This window comes from Bacillus rossius, chromosome 7 (genome assembly GCF_032445375.1).
Source record: "Bacillus rossius redtenbacheri isolate Brsri chromosome 7, Brsri_v3, whole genome shotgun sequence".
Taxonomy (NCBI): Eukaryota; Metazoa; Arthropoda; class Insecta; order Phasmatodea; family Bacillidae; genus Bacillus; species Bacillus rossius.
Window position 1 is genome coordinate 69,437,617 of NC_086335.1, and position 14,731 is coordinate 69,452,347.

General features: G+C 41.2%; 1 long non-coding RNA gene across 1 annotated transcript; it reads left to right on the forward strand.

Annotated features, from left to right (window-relative positions):
* Window positions 1-830: 830 nt before the first annotated feature.
* On the forward strand, window positions 831-14,334 carry LOC134534318 (uncharacterized). The gene is made up of 2 exons (XR_010075482.1): window positions 831-918; window positions 12,159-14,334. It is a non-coding gene; the product is annotated as an uncharacterized LOC134534318 (long non-coding RNA).
* The last annotated feature ends 397 nt before the right edge of the window (window positions 14,335-14,731 follow it).

The window sequence follows — 14,731 nt, forward strand, 5'->3', positions numbered from 1 at the left end:
TTCAATATTTAAAAAAAATTATTTAAGTGAAACCTGTACAGTTTTTGTCTTAACATTTGTTCGGTGGCGTCCTAAGGCATTAATTTACTAATAAAAAAAATCTGAATGAAATACACATGTAGGTTTTCTTTTTTTGATGTGAAACATATCGGAATACTTCAAAACAGTTCGCAGCGAATACGTTATGTTTTTTAATTTTTTCGGACACTTAAAATATTGTTAAGTATTCAAAATAAGCATTGCCTGATGCGTATTTTGATTCTATACAATATGAAAAAAAGCTTGGTCCAAAAATTAAAATTTTAAATTTCGTTTGATATTTGGCAACAACGCACGAAGAAACAAGGACAGTGCTAACGGCAATCGGCGTGTGTTAGAGAGAGAGAGAATGCGCCCATTTACTTCCACACTGCAATCTAAGAGTGGGATGCTCTATAGGAGGGGGATTGGCCAGCCATGGCAGCGATTGGCGCCATGACTAACTCCCCTCACTGATTATACTAGACTAAAACTAGATACGTTGGGTCCCAGGTGAAACCTGCATAGACACAGAGGAAAACCCTGGGCTCTGACATGCGGGATGCAAAATTTCATGCATTAATATCAAGCAGGATGCTTACGGGAAATCAGAAGGATGGATATGGAAGGAGAGTTGGACAAGAGTCTACCATGCGGTGGGGGTTGGGGGCTTGGACATTGCTGTCAGCATTGGTTTGGGTGGCGCTGGTTGTTTCGGGGGCTCCCGGCCAGCGCAGTGTTGGTTGCCCGGCCGTAAGGCGCACCAGCCGCGGCGCTCTGGAGTCCCAGGAGGAGACAGACACCCGGTGCGACGCGCGCCGCTCAAGGGCAGACTGCGTCCTCGTGCCGCCGGCGAGACGGGCGGTCATCAGCCGGCCCGGGGGTCGCCAGCACTATCAGGTATTCATGCGCAGCCCGCGCCCTGAATAATGCATGATGCCACTGTCAGATATCTGCCTCGAACGCATTTGACAAGTTGTTTCGGTTCCGAAGCTCGGCCTAGCCTCACCACCTCCTCCTAGGTCTGAACCCGTGAGGGTACACCAGGAGCACTACTTGTCTGTTCGTCCAGATGTCAACCGGTGGTACGTTTAACCCCAGTTGTACCATTTGCCAAATTTTAGAATGGTGTGTACTATTCTTTTGCCTCAACCAGAAACAACTTATCCATTCTGTTTAGCCGCCGTGGCTTGGCAGTGCGACTCGCATGAAGATGCTCAGTTGATAAAGTCCGCTACAACATTAGCATGCTACAGTTGAAACGCCTTAACATCCATTCGCGATAAATTTAATCCTTTCATTAGCGCTGGAATATGATTCAACAGTGGTTGGTAGATTCAGATTTGCAAAAAGGAGGCCAATCACTTGAATTATATTAAACAGATATACGGGGCCAAAATTTGGCAAATTAGGCCACGCTGGCTATTTTATCACTGAAAAATGCTGAAACTATCGGCCTCGTCAAAATATTATGCTATGCTCCCATGCTTATTATCTTTGCGTCACGGCCTCGGCAGCAATGCTAGGAGGAAAATGAGGTCAAAGAGCAACGAAAATGTTACACTGTAAGCGCATGAAAACAGAATTATTACGCCGGTACAGAGTTGGTCTGTGAGTAAGTCGGTGAGTCAGTCAGTGAGTCAGTGATGAGTGTATTTATATTTACTAACTGAAGTTCCCGGCGTTGCCCGGGCTAAACACATAACAATATATAAAAATTGGTTGTCTGTAAAGTCGGTTTACGGACGATAGTTTAACGTGACAACGTCATAACAAAACATTGATGAAATGATTGCATACTTTTATGAATAAAATTGAATCATTTTTATTGAATTGTCACTATATTGTATGGATACAAAAAAAGAGTGAAATGAAATCTACAATTTAATTGATAAATTTACTTTTATTTGCACTCATTAATTCAAATATGTTTATTACTTTAACGAAGAGATTATTTTAACTATAACTTTTATACATGTTTGCTATTTAACTTCTTCCAATCTGTGTTATTCTGTTAAGGATAGGACGATGATAGGAAAAGTAGGAAACGAATGGGAGTGTTTCAAGTTTAATGTGCCTCGAAAAAGTCAAATCGATGGTTGTTCCAATCGAGTCGAAGAGAGATAGATGCGGCGCAAGCGTACACTGAGCGTAACGGGACACAGCGTAACGGGACTATGTGCTTAAAGGGACACTTTTTCGTGCGTGCAGCCGGCGTTGATCGATTTATTAGACGTTGTCACGTTAAAAAAACATTACTACCGATTTTCAAGTCTGTAGGATATACACTTGAAAAAACTGGATGATATGATTTTAAAGTCCCATTGATTGCACAATCTCTATGCATTAAGACTACGTATTAGCAAACCCGGGACGCCAATCTTCAGGTAAGGAAGGCAGGTAACCCCGAGGCAAGACGTGACAGACGCACCAAACGATAGCGCGTTACATATTCAAGGCAACACCATCTATTGATGAAGTTCCAAACTAAACTGTTATTGGCGCCTTTAGTTCGCTAGCAGTCTCGAGCTTCACCAAGCGGATGGGTTTCGTCAAGGAGAAGGATAGGAAGTTGCCAGACCTTACTATATGACTGTGTGGCGGACATGGGGAAATTACACAACTCACTGTTTATGTGTCTATGACCTATCTCCTATGATGTTCTATTGCAGACAAACACATTTTCGCATTTATAATATAAGTAGGTATATATATTTCTTCAATTTTTTCGGGGCATATTCTCGGGCACACAGCTATCCTTATTTAAAATCCCTGTCCTCAGAGCCGCAGAGCTCCAAAGCCTCGGAGCCTCATAGCCCCGGAGCCCCAGAACCCAGATCCCCAAAGCTAGAGACCGGAAAAATTCGCGGGTTCAATGACCTTCAGGATAGACTCCAAATTCCTCTAAACGCTCGGGCAAATGCCAACTGTTCATTGGCTGCTGATGACTTGTGAATCGTCTCGATTGTGTGGGCCTGTGATTCGACACTTCTATGAGTGATGGGTCTCCAATTGGCCCTCAGTCCTCCAGATCAACAGTGAACTAAAGGCAGAAGCAGCGCTAAGGTATAATTATTTGAATTTTAGCATAACACGAAATGAATCCGCGAATTTTTCAGGTCTCTAGCCATAGCCTTGGAGCCCCAGAGCATCATTGCCCTGGAGCCCCAAGGCCCCAGAGCATCATAGCCCCGGTGCCCCGGATCCCCAGAGCCACAAGAGCCCCATATACGCAAGTCCAACGGCGCCCGCCCCCGGCTAGGGCCTCCGCCGCCGCCGCCGCCCTATCGCCGCCACCCACGCGTGCTGACCGCGCCACATTCCGCCCCGTGTCACGTGACCTGCGCTGTCTCACGACGCGCATGGACCGCGCTCAGATGTCCCAGGCGCCGACTTCCAACTGCTTACTCGTCGGTGCAACTCAACCACGCGTGTTCACGGCCCTCGAGCTGATGCAACCTCGTGCCAACTACGCAACGACGCCAGACGCGAAACGTTCGATAACGACATTTTCAAATACCCGTCCATAAACTACGCACGACGCAAAATTTTCAACATCTCGCGTTTCTGCTTCCAAAAGGCAGGCTTGTAGAGAAGTCCACGAAGTTGTTCTTATTATATCCAAGATATTTTCACTTGTTAAACTTTCACAAAAGGAATAAAATTAAAATTTGAAATAAAATATTGACAATTTCGTATGTTTTCATGATGAACATGTATTAACGAAAGAAGCCCGGGGAAGTAATTAGTTTTCTAATGCGACTTCTTGCGGAATTCCGTGTTTTGTAAACGACCGTGTTGCGTCGTTGCGATTCTTGCTTAGTTTATAAACCTGGCCTTTATGTCCGAGATTTTACGCAGTGAGTGCGCCAAATTATTTCATTACTTTTAATGATTTTTTACAAATAAAACGTTTGGATGTTGAGGGACACTTGTCACGCAAAATCACATTACGTTGTTTACATCAGCTGAATGTGACAATGAAGTTGGTAAGCCAATATTGGCAGAGCACACCCAGAGAGGAGGCAGCTATCAGCTATGCATCAGCCGCCAGTTGGCAAGGGGTCCCAAACAGTAAAAATATGAATACCATTAAATTGTGATCCGAGACCGGTCTTCAGGCTGTGGTGAGCTGGGCCGACCCGCCATGACGTCACGGCGGCCATCTTAGATGACCTTGTCCTTAACCTTTGACCTTGATCTTTGGCCCTCAAAATGTGCTATAATATCGCTCAAATTACAGTATTTTTAGGGGGAAATTAGTAAAAACAATAAAAATAAAAATTTCAGAAAAATAAAAATTAACCGATTTTGAGGGGAAAAAATTCCCATTTTGATGGAAACATTCCCATTTAAATCCTAAAAAAAATGCCGACGGCTTGAAGTGTCCTAAAAGTGGCTTAAGAGTTCTTAAAAATATAAAAAATTCAAGCTGCTAAGCCAGGTTCGTGACCACGAAAAGTGATGCAATTTACATTATGGCCGCCATCATGAATTCCGCCATCTTGAAATTGAACATCCTAATCACCGAATGTTGCAGTTACCATTACATCCAAATAAAAGATGGCGCTCGTAATGTCCGCCATTTTGAATTCAGATGTCACATCGGCCATCTTGGTTTCTGATGTCACGTCTGCAATCTTGAATCTGACATCACAATAATTTTTTCCGAGTCTGACAATATGTCTGCCATCTTGTTTCGTCTTCTGGAGGCCGACATTTGGATTCTAGACCATTGCAATTTCGTTACAGTCACCATCTTGGATTATAGAGCATTGCACATTTCGTTATAGTCATCATCTTGGATTATAGAGCACTGCACATTTCGTTATAAGTAGGCTTGGAGGGGCGGCAGCCCCTGGGAAAAATTATGTTAAAAATTAAACCTTGAAATTTCCATAAAGATAAACACATTTTTCGGAAACTTTTTTGTATTATGTTTTATATTAAAATTATTTACATTAAATTAGTATTAATATGTTAATAAAACAAAAAAAAGTTATTTCCCCATTCCAAACAGTTCAGACAGACTTGAAAGTAATTCTTTTAACATGTACTTTTTACTTCTAAATAGTTCATAAAAGTCTGAGCAATAGGGATGCAAATTTACTTTGCGTGTCAAAAAAAAATCCCTGTCGTCTCCCCAAAGCGTTGTTCACTAATGAAAATTTTTCTTTCTACAATAATTGCCGATGTACCTGGCAAACAAAACATATATTCTAAAACCCTGCCAAGATTTGGAAAGTTGACCCCTTGAACAGAGAAGTGATTAAAGAGCTGCGTATATTGGCTGGTAGTTCTGTTCAACCTGTTTCCATTTTTTTAATACAATTTTTTTGTTGTTACTTACCGCTGACCGGGACACGGACAAAACCGGCCTGGACACCGGGACAACAGCTTCAAACCGGGGCTGTCCCGGTCAAACCGGGACGTATGGCAAGCCTAATTATAAGTCATCATCTTGGATTCTAGAACGTTGCACGTGGAGTATCTTCCCTTAAAATTTTGAAAAAAATTACCTTTTCAACCATTTTTTTTAATACAACCCTGGAACTTAAATTTCAATAATGTTTTTTTTTTGCTCATTTATCTTAGGATATTTCGATATAATTTCCTGATCAAATTATTATCCTCGGGTCATTTACAAAATTCTTAATATCAAATTTCCGGTATAATCACATCAGTGAAATCTTTGTAAGTTTTATTCTTTCTAATACGAAATAATTTGTTATTGACCAGCACATTACCTTACAACAAAATAAAAAATTAAATTTTCTTTTTCTCTTTAGTGTTCATAATTTTGACGGAACAGAAAAAACAAGCCGAATTAAACAGAACTGAAAGGCATCTGCGCGAGGCCCTCCCCTCCACCCGACCTCAGAGGTAGTAGCGGCGGTGGAGAAGCCTAGGATGTACAAGTTCTGTCCCTGCCCGAACACGCCCGAATATTCATTCACCTTCGGCCAACCTCGGGATTGGTTTTATTTTTGCGCAGGAAAAATGAATTCAAATATTAAAAGTGGTCGGTTAGGTTAGCTACATTAAAAAATTGGTTGTCTGTAAAGTCGGTTTACGGACAATAGTTTAACGTGACAACGTAATAACAAAACATTGATGAAATGATTGCATACTTTTATGAATAAAATTGAATCATTTTTATTGAATTATCACTATTTTGTATGGATACAAAGAAGGAGTGAAATGAAATCTACAATTTAATTGATAAATTTACTTTTATTTGCACTCATTAATTCAAATATGTTTATTACTTTAACGAAGAGATTATTTTAACTATAACTTTTATACATGTTTGCTATTTAACTTCTTACAATCTTTGTTATTCTGTTAAGGATGGACGATGATAGGAAAAGTATCAAACGAATGGGAGTTTTTCAAGTTTAATGTGCCTCGAAAAAGTCAAATCAATGGTTGTTCCAATCGAGTGGAAGAGAGATAGATGCGGCGCAAGCGTACAATGAGCGTAACGGGACACATCGTAACGGGACAATGTGCGTAACGGGACACTTTTTCATGCGTGCAGCCAGCGTTCATCGATTTATTAGACGTTATCACGTCAAAAACTATGGACGGTTAGTTAGGTTAGTACAGCTACATTAAAATAAACAGAGAAATAAATAAATAAATAAATATATATATATATAAACCTCGAGGTTGGCCGAAGGCGAACATTCGGGCGTGTTCGGGCAGGGACAGAAGCGGCGGTGGTGGGTGCGCGACAAGATGGCGGCCACTGACTCAGCGCCGCCTCGGATAGCTGCGTGCGCAGCTCCGGGCTGTTTGCCCGCGGCGACCCTAGCGCCAGACACGTCCTGCTGACGCCCGTCTTCCTGTCGGCGTCGCCATTCAGCCCTGCGCGCCAGGGTTGCCAACCGCGGCCCCGGCTGCCCACGTGCACGGACGATAGTTATACGTGATAACGTCATAAGAAAACATTGGTGAAAAATTGCGTATTTTTTTTAATTTTCAAATGTTATTTACAGTTTTTACAAATTTAATTTAAATAATTTGGCCTGAGGACACACTTAGGTCCTCCCTTAACCTGGCTAAGAAAATAAATAAATAGAAGTGCGTCTTCCCTACCAAGACCCCTCCCAAATAAAAATTAGTTATTATTTAGGTTAAGGGGGGGGGGGGGGAAAAGAAACAACAACGTTTCACGAAAACGTAGCATTCAAATTCGACCTTGAATTTTTACTACCATCGCGCCAAAGATGTTTCACTTCAAAAATATTTGCTAACTTAACAGCCGCCCCCCCCCCCCCCCCCCCCCCCCCCCCCCCCCCCCCCCCCCCCCCCCCCCCCCCCCCCCCCCCCCCCCCCCCCCCCCCCCGGTAACCGGGCAGGCGGGAATTTTCCCTCACTCGACTCGTGTGTTTGAACAGTTCTGTTGGAGAGTGAGTGGCCCATTGTGCTCATTGTTTGCCCATTGTCGCTGCGAAGAAATTAACTTGTAATTGGTTCGTGTGGGAATGTACCATTTTTGTTGGATATTCTTCCAGAAGACTTACAACATTGCCGTGCGCCGAGCAAGTTGATCCTGGGTTAGAGCAGGCACTCGCCGGGCGAGTGGACGGCTGCAAGGCGAGTGACCAGACACGTCACCGAGGCGAGTCCCTGGTGCGAGCAGGCACTCGCCGGGCGAGTGTTCATCCACGGGAGGTATAATTCAGTCTGTTACGCCAGCGGAGACTGCGAGAGACGAGCCAATAGAAGTCGCGCCGTAAACAAGCGAGCACAGAATTAGACTGATTGATTACTCTTCTTGTGACATGTTTGTAAGAGATTGGAATAAACAACAAGACCTTGTGCTGCTGTTATCGGCCCGCGCGAGATTCCCTGTGTGTTCCGAACACACACCACACCAGACACTGTTGTCCTTATGATGGCGACCGAAACACCACTGAACTGCAATTTTTTTTGACGTGACAACGTCTAATAAATCGATTAACGCCGGCTGCACGCACGAAAAAGTGTCCCGTATTGCACATTGTCCCGTTACGCTGTGTCCAGTTACGCTCATTGTACGCTTGCACCGCATCTATCTCTCTTCCACTCGATTGGAACAACCATCTATTTGACTTTTTCGAGGTACATTAAACTTGAAACATCCCCATTCCTTTCTTACTTTTTTTATCATCGTCCTATCCTTAACAGAATAACACAGATTGGAAGAAGTTAAATAGCAAACATGTATAAAAGTTATAGTTAAAATAATCTATTCGTTAAAGTAATAAACATATTTGAATTAATGAGTGCAAATAAAAGTAAATTTATCAATTAAATTGTAGATTTCATTTCACGCCTTCTTTGTATCCATACAAAATAATGATAATTCGATAAAAATGATTCAATTATATTCATAAAAGTATGCAATCATTTCATCAATGCTTTGTTATGACAGTGTCACGTTTAACTATCGTCCGTAAACCGACTTTACATACAACCAATTTTTTTTTGTAAATGGAACTGAAATTTTTTGTGTTAAATTTAAGATTATTTGTACTTTTGTACATTTATATGAAAAAAACTGTATCACTACAAAATTATGTTCGCAGCTAATACTGGGATCGGATTCTTTCCCGAACATTCATGCTTTGTGCTGTCCCAGTACCTCCAATAGTTAAAGTTATTTGTTAACCGTTCTCCGAATAGATTTCCAGTCGTAAGCATGGTACTACAAAATAAAGTCGAAGTGTTTAATATTCGATTTTCTGTTCCATTGTTTTTAAAAAAAGATATATGCTTGGATTAACATCAATTAAAATATATACGATTATGAGCCAATTATTTGTTAGAAATACTCTTTAAAAAATATCGTAATACATATGTGCAAAAATAACCATATCCATGCGTTGTACAAAGTTACAACATATTTCTTGAAGTATTACAAACTATTTCTTTGCAACTGGTTTCCAAAGGAATGTTTTGTGAAAGCACAGAATTTTTTTTTTTTCTGTTTAAGTCCTTAACGTTGACTCGGCTGAGATCCACTAAACAGTGCCTGTCCTTCTCCAATGAGGCAACGAGTTTTGTCTGGGAGGCGCGAAGACGAAGTAAATAAACAACCTGACGTCCCGAGGCATCTTTCACGATCCTCGCGCGGTGTCTCCGGGTCCGCGATAGTTTTATTTTTTATTTTTATATATGACTAACTCCCCTCACTCATAAATCTAGACTATAACTAGAGATAGGTTGGGCCAAGGTAAAACCTGCATAGACACAGGGAAAACCCTGGGCACTGTCATGCGGGGTGCAAATTTGCGTGCATCAAGTGTAGGAGAATACAGGAGACAGAGGATGGTCTGGATGAAGAGTTGGACAGAGTAGAAAAGAGTCTACCATGCGGGGGGGGGGGGGGGGGGGGAGGGGCTTGGACATTGATGTCCGCATTGGTTTGGGTGGCACTGGTTGGGGACGCACCACAACGCCGAAATACCACAACGCCGAACGTACAATAACGCCGAATACCATAACGCCAAATTTCAAAATTGACCACAACGCCGACAGCTAGAAAACTGCTGTGTACCACAACGCCGAATTACCACAACGCCGAAATACATTAACGCCGAAAAATGTCATTGCAGGACTGCCACAAAGGTTACGTTAGGTAAGGTTAACACACAAATTCATTCAGTTGTTTTTTCATTTTGCTCCTGTGGCTCCCCTTCCCCGCAAAATCATTTTTCGGCGTTGTGGCACACAGCAGTTTTCTAGCTGTCAGCGTTGCGGTCAGTTTTGACATTCGGCGTTATGGTATTTCGGCGTTGTGGTATTTCGGCGTCGTGGTAACGACCCCACTGGTTGTGTTTCGGGGGCGAGTTGAGTCGTTTCCCGCCGGGCTGCCGGCCAGCCCACTGGGTCCTCGTCAGCACACGTGCAGCTGCTGTTGGGCGGCTGTTGACTCGCCGGCCGCTAACAGCCGGGCAAACAGCCGTCACGTCACACCCGGGTGTTGCCTGCACTCAGGACTGCTGTTCGCGCCCCGAACACACGGCGCATTGTCGCACTGGCGCGCTGCGGCCTTCGACTCGTTCCACACGACAAGTGGATTTCTTTCGTGCCTCCTCATTTCTTTTTTCAAAACCTTTTTGACGTGACAATCGTCCAATAAATCGATGAACGCCGGCTGCACGCACGAAAAAAGTGTCCCGTTACGCACATTGTCCCGTTACGCTGTGTCCCGTTACGCTCATTGTACGCTTGCGCCGCATCTATCTCTCGTCCACTCGATTGGCCTATGAATCTACTATTATATTAAATAGGTTAAGGCGGGCTTTTCAAAAGTAGCTTTTAAATTTAGTACTTTAACGAAACTATCATTTCATCAATGTTTTGTTATGACGTCACTTTAAACTATCGTCCGTAAACCGACTTTACAGACAACAATTTTTTTTATAAACAAACAGAATTTTAAAATTCATGTGTATTTCACTTTTATTTATTGTTATCAATACATTATCTTTAAAAAAAAAGGGGGGTTGTCTGTAAAGTCAGTTTACGGACGATGATTTTACGTGATAACGTCACAAGAAAACATAGATGAAAAATTGCATACTTTTTTAATTTTCAAATATTATTTATAGTTTTTGCAAATTTAATTTGAATAATTTATTTAAATATAATCACGAACAATTTGTTAAAAAGCCCGCCTTAACATGTTTGATATTATAGAAGATTTTCTCGCTCGGTGGTTGGCTTGTTCTTGCACGCTCGGCTCAGGTGGAACGTGACAATGAGTCATGCTTTTTCGTGCGTTAAGCCGGCGTTCATCGATTTATAAGACTTTATCACGTAAAAAAAAAAAATCTCGTATGTAACACGCTTGGAAACATTTCAACTGGTTAAAATATAACGGGGAATCACCCTTATGCAGTTAACGCGAATGTGTGAAAATAACTACTACATCGCTATGCTGCAGCTAATGAGCATCGCTTTCAAACACCCGTCACATTCGAACACATCAACCCATTGCCAGTGGTTGGGGTTAAAAGAAAAGCAAATGGCGGCGCAAAGGATGAGGAAATACGGATAACTTCAGTGGAAAAACTAACGGGTGTTCAACTTTTGTAATGTGAAAACGGGAAGCTCCTTCGGAAGTGACGAAAATTCTCGGGATATGGAACACGTTTATTTTCCTGCAGCTCATCGGAGTTGGTTTTTCCTGCTTGCGCGGACAGCCCGTGACTCCCTACGGAGTGTCGGAGTCAGGGCCGAATTTAGGGGAGGGCAACCGGGGCGAAAGCCCCGGGGCCTCCACAAACGGAGGGCCCCCACAATAGACACTTCGGAAAAAAAATCTTTCAAATTCCGACAAGTAAACACTAGTAAACATCTTTGCCTTTGATATTCTTTTTTCGCTGTTTTACCTTTACCTGCAGTACATTGTACATACATGATTATATTATTGTTAAATATTAACAGAAATATTCATTAACACTATAATTTAATTTCATATAATTCTTGTCTCCGATTATATTTATGTATGTTTTTTAAATACTAAGAGAATCTACTTGATTTCACAATAAATTATTTATTGGAAAACTCGACTGAAAAAAATTGTTCATTTTATTTGTAAAATAATTTGGGGCCAGGGGACCTCCGCTCCTCTGTTGCCCCGAGGCCTCCAGACCTCTGAGTCCACCCCTGGTCGGAGTGTCGGGAGCAGACCCCCCCCATCATTCTGTGGGCCCCGTTGCTAGAAGTCATGATCCCCCCCTTTTTTTTCTAACAGAGATAAAAAAAAATTTCCTTTATGCATATTGTTTTAGTTATATATATTTTTTTATCCTTTAAACAATTACTTTTAAAACACATTAAAACTAGTTTTAAGTCAGCGTTTCGATTGTCAACGTAAATTAATTTTGAATAATGGCAAATAAATGAGTGTAAGTGTTCTGCACTGTCAACATGGTGTCACGTCAATTGGTGGTGGTTTTGTTATACTCACAGTTGTAGATTCAGACACGTTCTGTACGCACAGCATATTCCGAATAATATTACTCTGGTGTAATATTTCATCGGTAACTAAATTCAGGCCTTACTGTTTAATTGTTTTCTATGATTTATTTAAAATTGTCTACTTTTTTTTTGTTTTAAGTATTTTTTTCTTTCCTTCGCAGGTCCCCTAGACCCATGGGCCCCGTTGCCGTAGCAACGGTAGCACCGGCCATGTGGGGGTCCTGCTAGTCTGGAGTGTCGGAGTGTCGGAGTGTCGGAGTGTCGGGGTGTCGGGAGTGTCCGACCACTTGAGCTTCGCTGCCGGCCAGCTCCGCAGCTGCGAGAAAACCACGAGACAAGGAAGTCCCTGCAACGTGTAGTTCTCGAGAGTTCCGCCGGGAAACAGGAAAACACATACACTACCGTAATGTGTGGAAATATTCGTGAGTTATGTTTTTGTGATAAGTACATCCTAAGTTGTGCAAGTACCTACTCGGACCAATCAGTGCGGTTTATGTAACCACGTATGGTGCATTCTACGTTGTGCTGTTTATGTCCTGTGGCTAGGGTCCGCACCTTATACTCGCTTGTTTTTGTACACCTCATAGCTAGAGACCTGCAAAATTCGCGGTTTCGATGGCTTTCAGGATAGACTGCACATACCCCTGTAACCTCGGGCAAATAACGCAAGTTCATTGGCTGCCGACTTGTAAGTCGTCTCAGCTGGTTTGTCTGTGATTCGATCCTTCTTTGGTTGAGAGGGTTTATAACTGGTTGAGATTCGTCCAGATGACCAGTAAGCCAATAGCAAAATTATCTATGAGGTATATGTGTTTGAATTCTAGCCTATCACCGAATAAATCCGCGAATTTTGCAGGTCTTTACAGCTCAATATGAAACAGGATTGTTGATAAGAAACGTGCACTCACGGCGGTGTCGTCATTGAAAGAAATCATGGACGATTTGATAACAACAAAGCTAAGTTTGGTTACGGACATAACAAGCCTGTTCCGCCGTACACAGCTAATAACGGAAAAACTTGGACTAAAGTGTTTTTTAAAGAACTAACAATCTGTTAAATAGTTCCGCAATGAACCACCATTATTGCTAAGCTAATGAGAGTGAAATATGTCTTGCCACTGTATTGAGTTAGATGAAACCACCAGAAATCTGAATGAGCGAAACGTTATAGTTAGTAATAACCAAGTTATATTTATGGTCAAGGATCTTAGAAGAGTTGGTTGAAACAAATATTACGTTGTGAGATAGATTTTGTTGACTTAAAACATACAGCTTCACCCTCTCAAAAATTTATCGTTTTGATATGCAAAATAATAATTTATGTTAAACACCAATTTAAGTTTTGGAAAACAGCCACTGATCATATTAAAACCAATAAATAGGTCCACTGTGTTTACCTACTGAAATATTTTTAGAGTACATTTGCCTATGTTTTTGAATACATTAAGTATGTTTATTAGAAAGACCTTGTTGAACCTTATATTTTTCTTATATTCTTTCATCCAAATAGAATCTTAGTCCATTCGCGCAAAGAACTTTAATAATTACGCCACGATTGCGTAGTAAAAAATAACCAAGAATTGAAGACTCGAACCCGGACCCACGTCGCAGTGTGTCGCAGAATATTTCACAACATTATCGCTATTCGCGCACACAATTGCCCCTTCTCTTTGATAAACTCCGAGACCTTGTACTCGCTAGAAGATAACGATGCCTTGGGTTGGAAACTGATAAACACACTTCGTTCTTTTATCGCGAAGTCTTGAAACGATACTGCCTTTTTCCCCGAACGGATTATTTTTCTTTTTCTTCCTTTTTTTTATGTAGGAAATGCAATTTTGCAGTCGCCTCACGTACTGATGCCGGCTCTCGAACATACCAGCAAACGACGCCGTCAGACAATACACTCGATGCATCAATCAGCGAAACTGTACAGAGGCACAGAACAAGTAACCTCGCAGAAGCGAAGTGACGAGGCTGATCCTGCGCTCGGGCGTTCATTGGCTGAACAGAAGACTGCGCGGGCAGCCTCGCCTGTTGATTGGTCACTCCGCGACGCGGAAGGCCTGGCTCCTGGCCGGTGATTGGCAGACACGGCTGCGGCGCGAGTTCTCAGTGTTAATGCTTTCCGTGGTTGAGCTTTCATAAAGTTAAAATTACATTGTTTTTTTTTTTAAGTTATTCTTTTTAGGCGCGTTACGAAAAAAAAAAAAACAATAACGAGAAAGAATATTTATGATGCGCGCGCAGCATGCAAAAAATAAATTGACTGGATGAATATAGACTACATATAAATAAAAATTATATAAGTGCTTTTAAATAAAATACTTTAGTGGTTGATACTTGACTACTGGTACTTATAATTAAAAACATTTATTTACTGTGAATATTAGTGATTAAAAAATTGTATTTTTAAACCTTTTAAAGTGTATTTATATAAGTGATGTCATGTTTCCGTATGTATAATTTATTTGCATTATAAAATTATTATCTCAAAAATAATTACAATTAATAATTTTGAATAAACATTCAGTATATTAAAAGATTTTCATTACTAATTAAAAATTGTCTCAATAATTTTACTAAATCAAATAATTATTTTATACACATGTTTATATTATTATTGAATACTGAGTATTTATTTAATTTTTTTTTAAATTTGAATGAATTTATACTTTAGAAACCTTATTTATACTCTCACTCCAGTCATTTTATTATTTTATTTCAATTAATT